We start from the raw sequence: 13,697 nt of genomic DNA on the forward strand, positions 1-13,697 counted from the left end.
CTCATATGTTCCAACACTCAATTCCTACTCATATACTCAATATTAATCCATGCATGTAAGTTTAAAGGTGTAGAATTTTCTTTTGAAAGAAATCTTGCAAAACCCTCTTCTTGAGCTCTTGATGTCGATTCCTTGAAAATCTATGGTTTCTATGCATAGATTGTGTTTATTCAAAGTGTTAAAATGATAGAAATTTAACATTAAAGCAATGAGGATTGCTTACCTTGAAGATTGTGGAGGTTGGGAGTCTTGATAGAGGAGAGAGGAGCTCTAAAATTCGGGTATGTGAAATGGGAGACAAAGCCCCCAAAATGGCCCTTTTAAAAGCTAGTTCCAACGCCATACCTAATGTGGTGCCCTGACATAGGCGCTGGTTTCAACTGCTAGATAGTCCTCGGTAAACATATCATAACTTCTTGTAGGAATATCTAGATAATGAACGGTTGGATGTATTGGAAACTAGAGTCGACGAGCAATAATGTAGAATCAAAATCCATTAAAAATACTTTTATATTTTTTCAAAGTCAAGGGATGCACATCTTAGGAAATTCTATTCCACTTGACAATTTCAACTTGTTCCAACTTATTCCTTTTCACTTCTAAACTTCATTAACATGCTCCAAATTACTTTCCTTGTAACGACTCGACCAGTCAATTTTCTTTCTAGATCCATGTTCCTCTAAATAAGACTCTCTGTATATGCTTTTATTATTCTATGACTAGCGGGGATGGTTAGTTCGGGATTTAGAATAGTTCGAGTTGAAATCGGAACGCTTAGTTCCTTAGTTGGCTTTTAAAAGGCTAAGTTTGACTTTGGTCAAAATTTTGAGTAAACGACCTCGGTACTAAGATTTGACAGTTCGTATGATGATTTTGGACTTGAACGTATGTTCGGATCGAATTTTGGATGACCCGGGAGCATTTCGGCGCTGAATATTGATAGTTGGAAGCTTGAAGGTTTTAAAGTTCCTTTAATTTGGTTTAGAGTAGGTTTTAGTGTAATCGAGGTCTGTTTGGGATTTCGAGCCTGGAAATAGTTCTGTATGGTGATTTAAGATTTGCACGCAAAATTTGGTGTCATTCTGAGTAGTCTAAGTATGATTCAGCGCGTTCAAAGCAAATTGGAAACTTGAAGTTCATAAATTGATTCAATTTAGTTTTGGTATGCGATTCTTAGTTTCGTTATTATTTTACCCGCTTTGAGAGTTCAAGCATGTCCGTATTATATTTATGGAGTTGTTGGTGTATTTGAACGGGGTCCCGAGGGGCTCGGGTGTGTTTCGGACCACCCGGTGCTACATTGGAAAACTCAGATTTTCCAGTTCTAGATTCCTTCTTCGCGAACACGGAAGGACACTCACGTTCGGGATGAAGGAATTGGGCTGGGTGGATTTTTGTGCTTCGCGTTCACGTGATGGGGTCCGCGTTCGTGAAGGGTAAGGTGAGTTGGGTGGGGGTGGCACCGTTGGTCTTCGCATAGGGCAGGTAAGCCTCCACGTTCGCGAGGCCCTGACCGCATTCGCGGTGGCCAATTTTTCTAGGCCTGGGCTATTTGCTGTCGCGAACGCGGGGCCCTTTCCGCGATCACGTAGAAGGGGCAGATGGGCAGAACATCTTTTAAAAACGAGAGTTAGGCTATTTTGAGTTCATTTATTACACACTTGCGCAATTTTGGAGCTTTAAAGAGGGGAATTTCAACCTAGCTATTGAAGGTAAGTAATTCTTACCCAATGTAAGTTTAATACATAGATTATGGGTAGATTTTAACATGAGAAAATTATGAAAATTGTGGGTTTAGTTGAAAAACCTAGGTTTTAATAAAAATAGAATTTAACCATGAAAATGGTTATGGAATTGAGTGAAAAGTATATATTTGAGTTCGTGAGTTTATAGGTAACAACTTTCTTCAAAAATTTCCAGAATCCGGGCATGTGGGCCCAGGGGTAAATTCTAAAAATCTTCCAATTGGGGTTGGGTAATCACTCTAATAGTTAGAATATGAACTTTTGTACATGTATTGATTAATTTATATAGCATTTGACTAGTTTTTGATTGTTCAGTATCGAGTTGAGGCTTTAGAGCGAAATTGTGACCGGAAAGTGAGCCTTGGGATAAGGTAAGTCTCTTGTCTAACCTTCTAAGAGGGAATTTTCCCCATAGGTGATTTAAGTTAATAATTTCTTCTAATTATGGGGGCTACGTACGTACGAGGTGACGAGAGTCCATACATAGCTACTATTTATGCTTATATCGGGGTAGTTTAGGACCCAAATCATGAATCACTTGTAATATTTGCAGCCTACTTGTCAATTTAAATGCCTAAATTATTTTAGAACTAGTTAGAGAAATTGTAAAAGACCGAATTTCACCTACATGAATATTTAGCGGATTACTTGACTGTTAATGGAAATTTTATTACATTGTGCATTAGCCTTGTTATAACGTTTAAGTCAAATGCTTATAAAGTATCCTCTCTTCTTGTGGAGCGGGCCTAATGCCCCGGCAGTAGAGAGATACATCTATGGATCGTGTCGCACGTCCCTCGGTAATGTACACGTTATTATGGATCGGGTCGTACGACCTCGGCATAAATCGTGCTTAATAATACTCGGAGCCTAATCATACTTGATATTATTTTGTGGCTTAGGAGGTTACATTTATTAAATGACGGGAATTTATTTGGGATTTATTTAAAATGTGAATGAATTATTTGCTCCTGCTTGTTAATGAATTACTATAATTATTTACATAACTCATGCTTATTTTGAATTTCGGTATTCATATTGTTAGCCCTTAGTAAGTGTCGAAGTCGACCCCTTGTTACTACTTCTTCGAGGTTAGACTAGATATTTACTGGGTACATATTATTTATGTACTCACGCTACACTTCTGCACGAATCATACAGGATCTAAGGAAGGTGCATCTGGCGGTCCTACCGGCGCTGATCTCGTCGAAGTTCACACCTCAATTCAAGGTTATGAAAACGGTCGATGCAATAATAATACCCAACAAGAGTCGGGGTCAAATTCCGCAAGGAACTATATGTATGAAAGTTAGTAGTATATATCATAGTGTGTGAGTTTGTATATCTACAATTGCATTTTCACAAAATTGGGTTGTTTTAAAGTCTAAATTAGGGTTATGACCTTCACCTGGGTGTTTGCCTAATGGGATATAAACCTTAATGCTTGTTTTATTGATCGGGGTGTATTATAGCTATCAACACTCAATTACCCTCTCAATATCTCTCTGTTAGAGAGTGATTTTCCCAATTTTGGATTTCTTAAATCCAAATAGGTATTGAACAAAATAGTTGACAAAAAGCTCAAGTCCGGTTGTTAATATCTCTAGGTTCAATCCTTTAATTGGATTATCAATCTCTCGATTGACCCAATTTCTTGTTAGCCAAGTTTTCCTAGACTAAGTCTCTCTTTCTCAAGTATAGACCAAGTCAAATAGGCATGAACTAATGTTTGTAACCATTAATTCTACAAATAAAAGCAAGAACAAGGCTAAATAATAAATACCTAACCATAAACAAGCATTATATTAAATACCTATTAAGTTTACTCACTAGGATTGCGTCACAACCCTAGTAAAAATCTAGCTACTCATGCTTGAAATGGAAGAAAAAGAAGAAGAAATAATAATTAAACTCATATTGCTAATTAAAATGATAAAATCTATGTTCAAGTAGCTTAAAATATGAAAAACTACTAAAAAGAATAAAAGGAAACAGCAACCGTAGCAGCTGATGTCAAAAATTGACCTAAAAATATGAAACTTGTCTATTTATACATGACTAGAAATTTCAGACAAAAATACTCTTTCGGATTGGAAGTCTACGGCCGCATAATTCTGAATCGCGGCAGCAATGCACTCTTTCTGCGGTCCGCAGAAATGTAACTGTTGCCACACCTTTCTCTTCTGCGATCCGCACAATTGTATCTGCGGCCGCATAGTTCTTCTTCTGTGGCCGCTCAATTGTTATGCGGTCCGCACTTCTGGGAGACTTGGAATGCATCTTCTCTAAACTTTGCTTCTGGCTCAACTTTTGCGGCCGCACAATTCATGTACGGACCACACTTTGCACCAGTCTTTGATGAAAATTCCTTCATAACCTGCGGCCGCAGATGATATTCTGCAGTCCGCACAATTGAGCTTTTGTGTCTTTTTTGTCCTTGAGTTCAGATTACTCCTTCTTGAGTTGTATTTCCTCTCGGGAGGTCATCTTCCAATATTTCTGCAATTAAGCACATTTCATTAGTTTTCGGGAACACAATTAAACGCTTTTGGATAAAAATAAAAGCTAAAAGGCGCTAATAAGTAGTCAAAATTCCCAATTATCAGGCCCGCATCCCAGATATCCCAAGGCCTAGTGGTGAGTTGCTTCCTGAGCCGTTCCATAGCACCTAGAGCCTCTCCTTTGCATTTATTTCCTGTCTATTTTCATTACAAAAAGTATCTAGAGTTTTGTATAATCTATTAGTTCTCATACAATTGTAGCACCAAGTCTTGGCACACACACTAGAAGTCATATGGTTTTGGATTATCCTATTATTATGACTGGACCCAGCCATTTTTGTCTATTTATTTAAACTTGTTATTTCTTAACCTTTTAATTAATGGAATTTAATTACTTAAAAACTTATTAAAAGAGGCATAACATGGCTTAATTCACTATTGGCTTACCTAGCGGTAACGTTAGGCGCCATCACGGCCTATAAGAGAATTGGATCGTTACATTCCTCATATATTTCTATGACCAGATGATATGGTCCAAGTTTGTAGGTCTCCTTAGATACTCAAAGTGTTATTCATGATCACCCGTGGCGCATAAAGTCTTAAGTCAATAAGAAATTTTACGGGGCCTTACATACAGTAACTATAGTATACCAAAAAGTAGTATACCAAGAATATTGAGAATATCATAATTGTCGAATCATGGTATACTAATGTGTATTATACCAAGAATATTGGAAATACCATTTCAAAAACTCAAATAAGGTATATCATGATTCAACAATAATTATAGTTTACCAAAAGTAGTATACAATAACTCAATAGTAATGGGCCACGCCGGGATTTCAGGAGGTCATGGGCCGTATGCTACGATTCATTGATACTATGACTCAGGCTGGTTTATTTCCAGCAGACCCAGCCACAACTCAGGCGGGAGGGGCAGCACAGACCCCTACCGCTCAGGCTCCAGGGCATGCAACTGCCGTATATCAGACCCCGAGCGCACTACCCATAGGCGGAGGTCAGCTAGTTGCAGCAGCTATACCTAAGCCCAGACCAGCTGCAACCGACAATCCGCAGAAGCTATTGGACAAATGGATCAGGCTTCATCCTCCTGTCTTTGCAAGTGAGCGACATGAGGACCCCCAGGACTTTATTGATCGGTGCAGGGACAGACTGCACAACATGAGGATATTGGAGTCCCATGTGATTGATTTTACTACTTTCCAGTTGGAGGGCAGGGCCCGTAGGTGGTGGTAGTCATATCTCCTCGGCAGACCGGCAGATTCACCTCCCATTACTTGGGACCGGTTTACTCGTATTTTCCTAGATAGGTATATCCCGCCCTCTCAGAAGGAAGAGTAATGGTTTTAGTTCGAACAACTCCGACAGGGTCAGATGTCAGTGACCGACTATGAGGCGAGGTTCTCTGAGTTGTCTCGCCATACAGTTATGATCATTCCCACCGATGCAGAGAGGGTGTGGAGGTTTGTTGCAAGTTTTCACACTGCATTCAGGCCACCATGGCTCGAGAGGTTGAGATGGGGACTTTTTACGAGCTAGTTATAGAGATAGCTCATAGGATTGAGGGTGTACGTCAGCGTACTTGGGAGCAGGCTACGAGGGATAAGCGATTTTGGTATTCTGCAGAGTTCAGAGGTGCCTCAACTGGGGGTAGAGGCCAGTTTATGAGGGGTAAGTCTAGAAGGCCCACACATCCAGCATTGCCACCTCCTCAGGGTGCTCCAGTGCAACCTTATTTCAGCGCCATGCCAGAGTGTTCCTACCGCCCACCAGCTACTCAGGGTTCCTCCAGTGGGTATTTAGGCCATCAGGGTCATACTTCAGGTCAGCAGCCAACCGTACCGAGAGGTTGTTTCGAGTGCGGGGATCTCAGTCATGTGCGGAGGTTCTGCCCCAAGCTTCGGGACAAGGCAGTGCAGCAGGATCAGCAGACTATGATTACAGCACCAGCTGCCCCACCAGCCGTCCGACCGCCCAGAGGCTGAGAGCAGGTGGGTAGGGGCCGTCCTAGAGGTGGTTCTCCAGCTAGGTTTTATGCTTTTTCGGCCAGACCAGATGTAGTGGCCTCAGATGCCGTGATCACATGTATTATTTCTGTATGCGGTAGGGATGCTTCAGTGCTATTTGATCCAGGGTCTACATATTCATATGTTTCATCATTGTTTGCTCATTTCCTGGGTGTTCCTCGTGGGTCATTGGGTACTCTTGTCTATGTGTCCACTCTTGTAGGCGATTCTGTTGTTGTGGATCGGATCAACTGGTCCTGCATTGTTACATCCTGTGCTTATGAGACTAGAGCGAATCTTCTGTTACTCGGTATGACGGACTTTGAGGTCATCCTGGGCATGGACTGTTTATCTCCATATCATGCCATCCTTTATTTCCATGCCAAGACTATTACCTTGACGATGCCAGAATTGCCTAGATTTGAGTGGAAGGGTTCGTCTGTCAGTGCATCTAGCCATGTTATCTCTTTTCTAAAGGCTCGACACATGGTCGAAAAGGGTTGTTTGGCTTATCTATCTTATGTTCGAGATACTACCACAGAGACTCCAGCAATTGATTCAGTGCCCGTGATCTGGGAGTTCTCCGGTGTGTTTCCTTCTGACCTACTAGGCATGCCACCAGATCGTGATATCGATTTCTATATTTATTTGGATCCAGGTACCTAGCCTATCTCTATTCCACCGTACTGTATGTCTCCGAAAAAGTTGAAAGAGTTGATGGAACAGCTTAAGGAGTTACTAGCAAAAGGGTTCGTCAAACCGAGTATATCGCCTTGGGTGCACCAGTGTTATTTGTGAAGAAGAAAGATGGGATTATACGGATGTGCATTGATTACCGCCAGTTGAACAAGGTTTCCATCAAGAACAATTACCCGTTGTCACGTATTGATGATTTGTTTGACCAGTTGGAGCGTGCTAGAGTGTTCTCTAAGATCGACTTGAGATCGGGGTACCATCAGTTGAAGATTTTGGATTCGGATGTTCCGAAGACGGCTTTCCGGCCTAGATATGGCCATTATGAGTTTCTAGTGATGTCCTTTGGCTTGACTAACACCCCGGTGGTGTTTATGGATTTGATGAACCGGGTGTTCAGGACATATATTGATTTGTTTATCATTGTCTTTATTGATGATATTTTGATCTACTCACGTAGCACGGAGGAGCACGAGCAACATTTGAGAGCGGTGCTTCGAACCTTGCGGGAACAGAAGCTATATGCTAAGTTCTCCAAGTGTGAGTTTTGGCTAGATTCTCTAGCATTATTGGGGCATATTGTATCAGGCGAGGGTATTAAGGTAGATCCCAAGAAGATCGAGGCAGTTCAGAGTTGGCCTCGTCCTACTACGGCGACTGAGATCAGGATCTTCTTGGGGTTAGCATGTTATAATCGCCGGTTTGTAGAGGGCTTCTCATCTATTGCAGCACCTTTGAGTAGGTTGACCCAGAAGGGTGCTCCGTCCGATGGTCCGATGATTGTGAGGTGAGCTGTCATAAGCTCAAGGCTGCATTGACTTCAGCACCGGTGTTAGTGTTGCCTTCCGGTTCAGGGATGTATACTATGTATTGCGACGCATCATGCATTGGTTTGGGTTATGTATTGATGCAGGAGGGGCGAGTTATTGCATATGATTCACGTCACTTGAAGCCCCATGAGAAGAATTACCTTGTACATGATTTAGAGTTGGTCGTGATTGTTCATGCTCTTAAGATCTGGGGGAATTATCTTTATGGGGTGTCCTGTGAGGTTTACACCGATCATCACAGCTTACAGCATTTGTTCAAGCATAGGGATCTCAATTTGAGGCAGCGCATGTGGCTTGAGTTACTAAAAGATTATGATATTACCATCCTTTATCATCCGGGCAAGGCTAATGTAGTTGCGGATGCCTTGAGCAGAAAAGCGGAGAGTATGGGTAGTTTGGCATTCATTTCAACAGAGGAGAGGCCACTAGCTTTGGACATTCTGTCCCTGGCTAACAGACTTATGAGGTTGGATATTTCAGAGCCCAACCGAGTTCTTGCATACGTCGTCGCTCAGACTTCACTATTCGAGCAGATCAAGGCTCGCCAGTTTGACGAACCACACTTGTTGGTTCTCATAGAGGCGGTACTACATGGTGCTGCCAAGGAGGTTACTATCGGTGAGGATGGTTCTCTACGACTCCAAGGTCACCTATGTGTTCCTAATGTTGATGGCTTGAGGGAGAAGATCCTAGAGGAGGAACACAGTTCTTTGTATTCTATTCATCCAGGTGCTACGAAGATGTATCGCGACCCAAGGCAGCATTATTGGTGGCGGCGGATGAAGAAAGACATAGTTGGGTATGTGGCGAGGTGCCTAAACTGCCAACAGGTCAAGTATGAGCATCAGAGGCCAGGAGGCCTACTTCAGCAGATGACTATACCTGAGTGGAAATAGGAGCGCATTACTATGGACTTCGTAGTTGGGTTGCCGCGGACCTTGCAGAAGTTCGATGCAGTTTGTGTCATTGTCGACAGGTTGATCAAGTCAACACACTTCATTCCGGTTGTGACCGCGTACTCTTCAGAGAGGTTGGCCTAGATTTATATTCAGGAAATTATTCGGTTGCATGGTGTGCCTATATCCATCATATTAGATAGAGGCCCTCAGTTTACTTCTCATTTCTGAAGGGCAGTACAAAGTGAGTTGGGGACCCGGTTAGAGCTCAGCACAGCCTTTCATCCGGATACCGACGGGCAGTCGGAGCGGACAGTTCAGATCTTGGAGGATATGCTCAGAGCATGTGTGATTGACTTCGGAAGGCAGTGGGATCGATTCTTGTATTTGGCCGAGTTTGCTTACAACAACAGTTATAAGTCCAGCATTGAGATGGCTCCATTCGAGGATTTATATGGTCGGCGATGTCGTTAACCCATCGGATAGTTTGAGCCCAGCGAGGCTAATTTATATGGTACTGATTTGGTGAAGGATGCCTTGAAAAAAGGTAAAGTTGATTCAGGAGCGGCTTCGCACAGCACAGTCCAGACATAAATGTTACGTGGATCAGAACACGTATGATTTATCATTTATGGCGGGCGAGAAGGTTCTCTTGAAAGTCTCGCCGATAAAGGAAATCATGAGGTTCAGGAAGAAGGGCAAGTTGAGCACAAGGTTTTGTAATGACCCAGTCAGTCATTTTAAGAGTTGTAGCCCCGTTCCCCTATTTACTGCTCATTTTGTACTTTATAGTTGTTATGTGATATGTCGGTGTAGTCGGTTCGGGTCCGGAGAGATATCGAAATGAATTGAGACACTTAGTCTAAAGGTTGAAAGCAAAAGTTGAAATGGTTGACCGGATGTTGACTTATGTGTAAATGACCCCCGGAATAGAGTTTTTATGATCCCAATAGCTCTTTATGGTGATTTTGGACTTAGGGGTGTGTCCGGAAAATTATTTGGAAGTCTGTAGTTAAATTAGGATTAAAATGGCTAAAATAGAAATTTAAAATTGGATTTTTGACTGAGGAGTTGATTTTTTTATATCGGTGTCGGAATTCAATTCTGGAAATTTGAATAGGTCAGTAATGTCATTTATGACTTGTGTGCAAATTTTGAGGTCAATCGGACTTGATTTGATTGGTTTCGGCATCGAATGTAGAAGTTGGAATTTCTTAGTTTCATTAGGCTTGAATTGAGATATGATTCGTGTTTTTAGTGTTGTTTGATGTGATTTGAGGCTTCGACTAAGTTCGTAAGATGTTTTAGGACTTGTTGGTGTATTTGGTTGAGGTCCCGGAGGCCTCGAGTGAGTTTTGAATGGTTAACGGATCGAAATTTGGACTTAGAACAAAGTTGGAAACTTTCTGCCATCTAATGCAATCGCACCTGCGGAATTTGGCTCGCATGTGCGAGCTCGCAGAAGAGAGCGTGGGAGCGCAGAAGCGGTAAAGGGAGAGTGGAGCAGTAGCCGCAGGTGCGGAGGAAAATTTTCGCATCTGCGCGACCCCAGATGCGGACGAAGGATCGCAGTGCACTTGGGACCGCAGAAGCGGACTCCTTGTCCACAGAAGTGAAGGCAGTCACAAAAGCGGGAGATTTACGGCAAAAGTGAAATTGCAAAAGCGAAACCGCAGATGCGGTTAAAATTCCGCAGAAGCGAAACCTCTGGGCAATGTACAAAAACAGGGGGTTCCGAGTTTTTGTCATTTTTGGACATTTCCAACACGGTTTTGGGCGATTTTTCAAAGAGAATTCACGGGAAAACTTGAGGTAAGTCACTTATGATCATTGTTAGTCAATAATATTGGATTATCATTGAGTATTTCGACTAGATTACATGTTTTCGATGTGAAATTAGAGGATTTGGGCCTAGGGATTTCAAAATAAGAATTTGAGATTTGGAGGTCGAGTTGATGTCGGAATTTAGTAATTTTAGTATGGTTGGACTCGTGGTTGAATGGGAGTTCATATTTTGTAACTTTTGTCGGGTTCCGAGACGTGGGCCCCACGGGCGATGTTTGAGTTAAATTTCATATTTTATTGGAAAATTAGTATTTTCATATGGAATTAATTCTAATAATTTGTAATGACTTAATCGAAATTATTATGACTAGATACGAGGCTTTCGGAGGCCAATTCATGAAGCAAAGGCATAGCGGAGTAAAGAATTTCACGGTTCAAGGTAAGTGACTTGTCTAACCTTGTGTGGGGGAAATTCTCCTTAAGATTGGTATTGATATGATAATGTGATGTGTTGAAAATCGTGTACGCAAGGTGACAAGTGTGTACACGGGCTAAATATGGAAAACTCTATTTTTAAATTGTGTAGATCTCTGTTACACATTAATTAAATTATTTTATCCGGTTATATTCATCATCATTGATCTATTTTTATATTTTAAATTTGCCTGACATTTTTCCTACTAATTGCTTTACCTGTTTAGTTGAAACTTTATTTCTTTTATTCGGTGTTCATTATTTGAAAATTGAATTTCTTAATTGAATTATTATTAAAATGAAGTATTTGACATTAAAAATTTGGTATTGAGGGAGGGTGTTAAATTTGTGACATATTATTTTTGATGATTTATTCACTTTCGAATATTTTGTGAGATTTTGTATTCATTGTGATTGAGACGTGAACTATTTATTGTGGAAATAATGTTATTGTTGATTTATTTTGGCAAGTTGAAATATTTGGGCACTTGAGATACAAATTGTGATATATTGTGATATTGATACGCATGCGGTGGTATAAGGTCTGGTGTTGGAACGCATGCGGTGAGATAAGAGTGGCTTGATACGCGTGGCTAGTAGGGGAACTACTAGAAATCATGCAGTGTGATAAGGGTGGCTAAAACACAGGATGCTATTTCGGGAAAATGTTCTCTTTAAAATTAAATGTGAAGGCTCCTGCGGTAATATAAGAAAATGAGATATTGTGAATTTATTTATGATTTGGAACTACGAAGCGGTACCTCGGGAGTGCCCTTGTTGATATTTCTTTATGGCTGCATTTGCCTTTGGTTAATTTATATTTTTCTTAAAGTTATAAATTTCTGTTTTCCTTCTATGAGGTATTATTTGCCCTTATTCTATGTAGTTAAATTGTGACATACTACTTACTTGATTCAATCCTATTGTCATTTTATTATTATTATATCGTTAAACTTTTTACCCTGTCTTTTATTATTTCCAGTAGGGTCTGGCTTGACCTCGTCACTACTCTACCGAGGTTAAGCTTGGCACTTACTGGGTACGGTTGTGGTGTACTCATACTACGCTTCTACACATCGTTTTGTGCAGATCTAGGTACTTCATATCAGATCAGGTATCAGTGAACTAGTCGTACACGGAGACTTCAAGGTACATCTGCTAGCGTCCGCAGACCTCTAAGTCACCTTCTATCCTTATTATGTTGCTTTCCTTATTCTCTTTAGACTCTAATGTATAGAGAATAAATTCTTAGAAGATTGTGACTTATTTCTACACGGTTTTGGGAATTGAAATTATTTGAATTGCAGTATCATTTATTTTATATTTCCATTATGTTATTCCGCATTGGAAGAGTTCAGGTTGAAATCGGAATGCTTAGTTCCTTAGTTGGCCTATAAAAGACTAAGTTTCACTTTGGTCAAAATTTAGAGTAAATGACCTCGGAACTGGGATTTGACAGTTCCAATAGGTTCGTACGATAATTTTGGACTTGGGCATATGTTCGGATCGGGGTTTGGATGAACCGGGAGCATTTCGGCGCTGAATATTTAAAACTTGCATGCAAAATTTGATGTTATTCCGAGTAGTGTAAATATGATTCGGCGCGTTCAAAGCAAATTGGAAATTTGAAGTTCATAAATTGATTCAATTTAGTTTGGGGTGCGATACTTAGTTTCGTTATTATTTTACGCGCTTCGAGATTTCGAGCATGTCCGTATTATATTTATATACTTGTTGGTGTATTTGGACGGGGTTCCGAGTGGCTCGGGTGTGTTTTGGACCACCCGGAGCTAAGTTGAAAAAACCAGATTTTCCAGTTCTGGTTTCCTTCTTCGCGAACGCGGAAGAACACTAGCGTTTGCGGTGAAGGAATTGGGCTGGGGGGATTTTTGTGCTTCGCGTTTGCGTGATGGGGTCCGCGCTCGTGAAGAGTATGGCGACCTGGGTGGGAGTGGCACCGTTGGTCTTCGCGTTCGCGTAGGGCAGGGCAGGGCAGGTAAGCCTCCGCGTTCGCGAGGCCCTGGCCGCGTTCGCGATGGCCAATTTTTCTAGGCCTGGGCCGTTTGCTTTCACTAATGCGGGCCCTTTCCGTGTTCGCGTAGAAGGGGCAGCTGGGCAGAACATCTTTTAAAAACGAGAGTTAGGCTATTTTAAGTTCATTTATTATACACTTGGGCGATTTTGGAGCTTTAAAGAGGGGGATTTCAACCTAGCTATTGAAGGTAAATAATTCCTACCCAATGTAAGTTTAATACATAGATTATGGGTAGATTTTAACATGAAAAAATTGTGAGTTTAGTTGAAAAAACTAGATTTTGGTAAAATTGAAATTTAACCACGAAAATAGTTATGGAATTGAGTAAAAATTATATATTTTAGTTCGTGAGTTTATGGCTCACAACGTTTTTCGAAAATTTTCGGAATCCGGGCATGTGGGGCCAGAGGTAAATTTTAGGAATCTTCCAACTGGGATTGGGTAATCACTCTAATAGTTAGAATATGAACTTTTGAACATGTATTGATTAATTTATATAAAATTTGACTAGTTTTTATTGTTCGGCACCGAGTTGAGGCTTTAGAGCGAAATTGTGATCGGAAAGTGAGCTTTGAGACGAGGTAAGTCTCTTGTCTAACCTTGTAAGAGGGAATTTGCCCCATATGTGATTTAAGTTAATAATTGCTTCTAATTGTGGGGGCTACGTACGTACGAGGTGACGAGAATCCGTGCGTAGCTACTATTTATGCT

The sequence above is a fragment of the Nicotiana tomentosiformis genome, chromosome 3, assembly GCF_000390325.3.
Source record: "Nicotiana tomentosiformis chromosome 3, ASM39032v3, whole genome shotgun sequence".
NCBI lineage: Eukaryota > Viridiplantae > Streptophyta > Magnoliopsida > Solanales > Solanaceae > Nicotiana > Nicotiana tomentosiformis.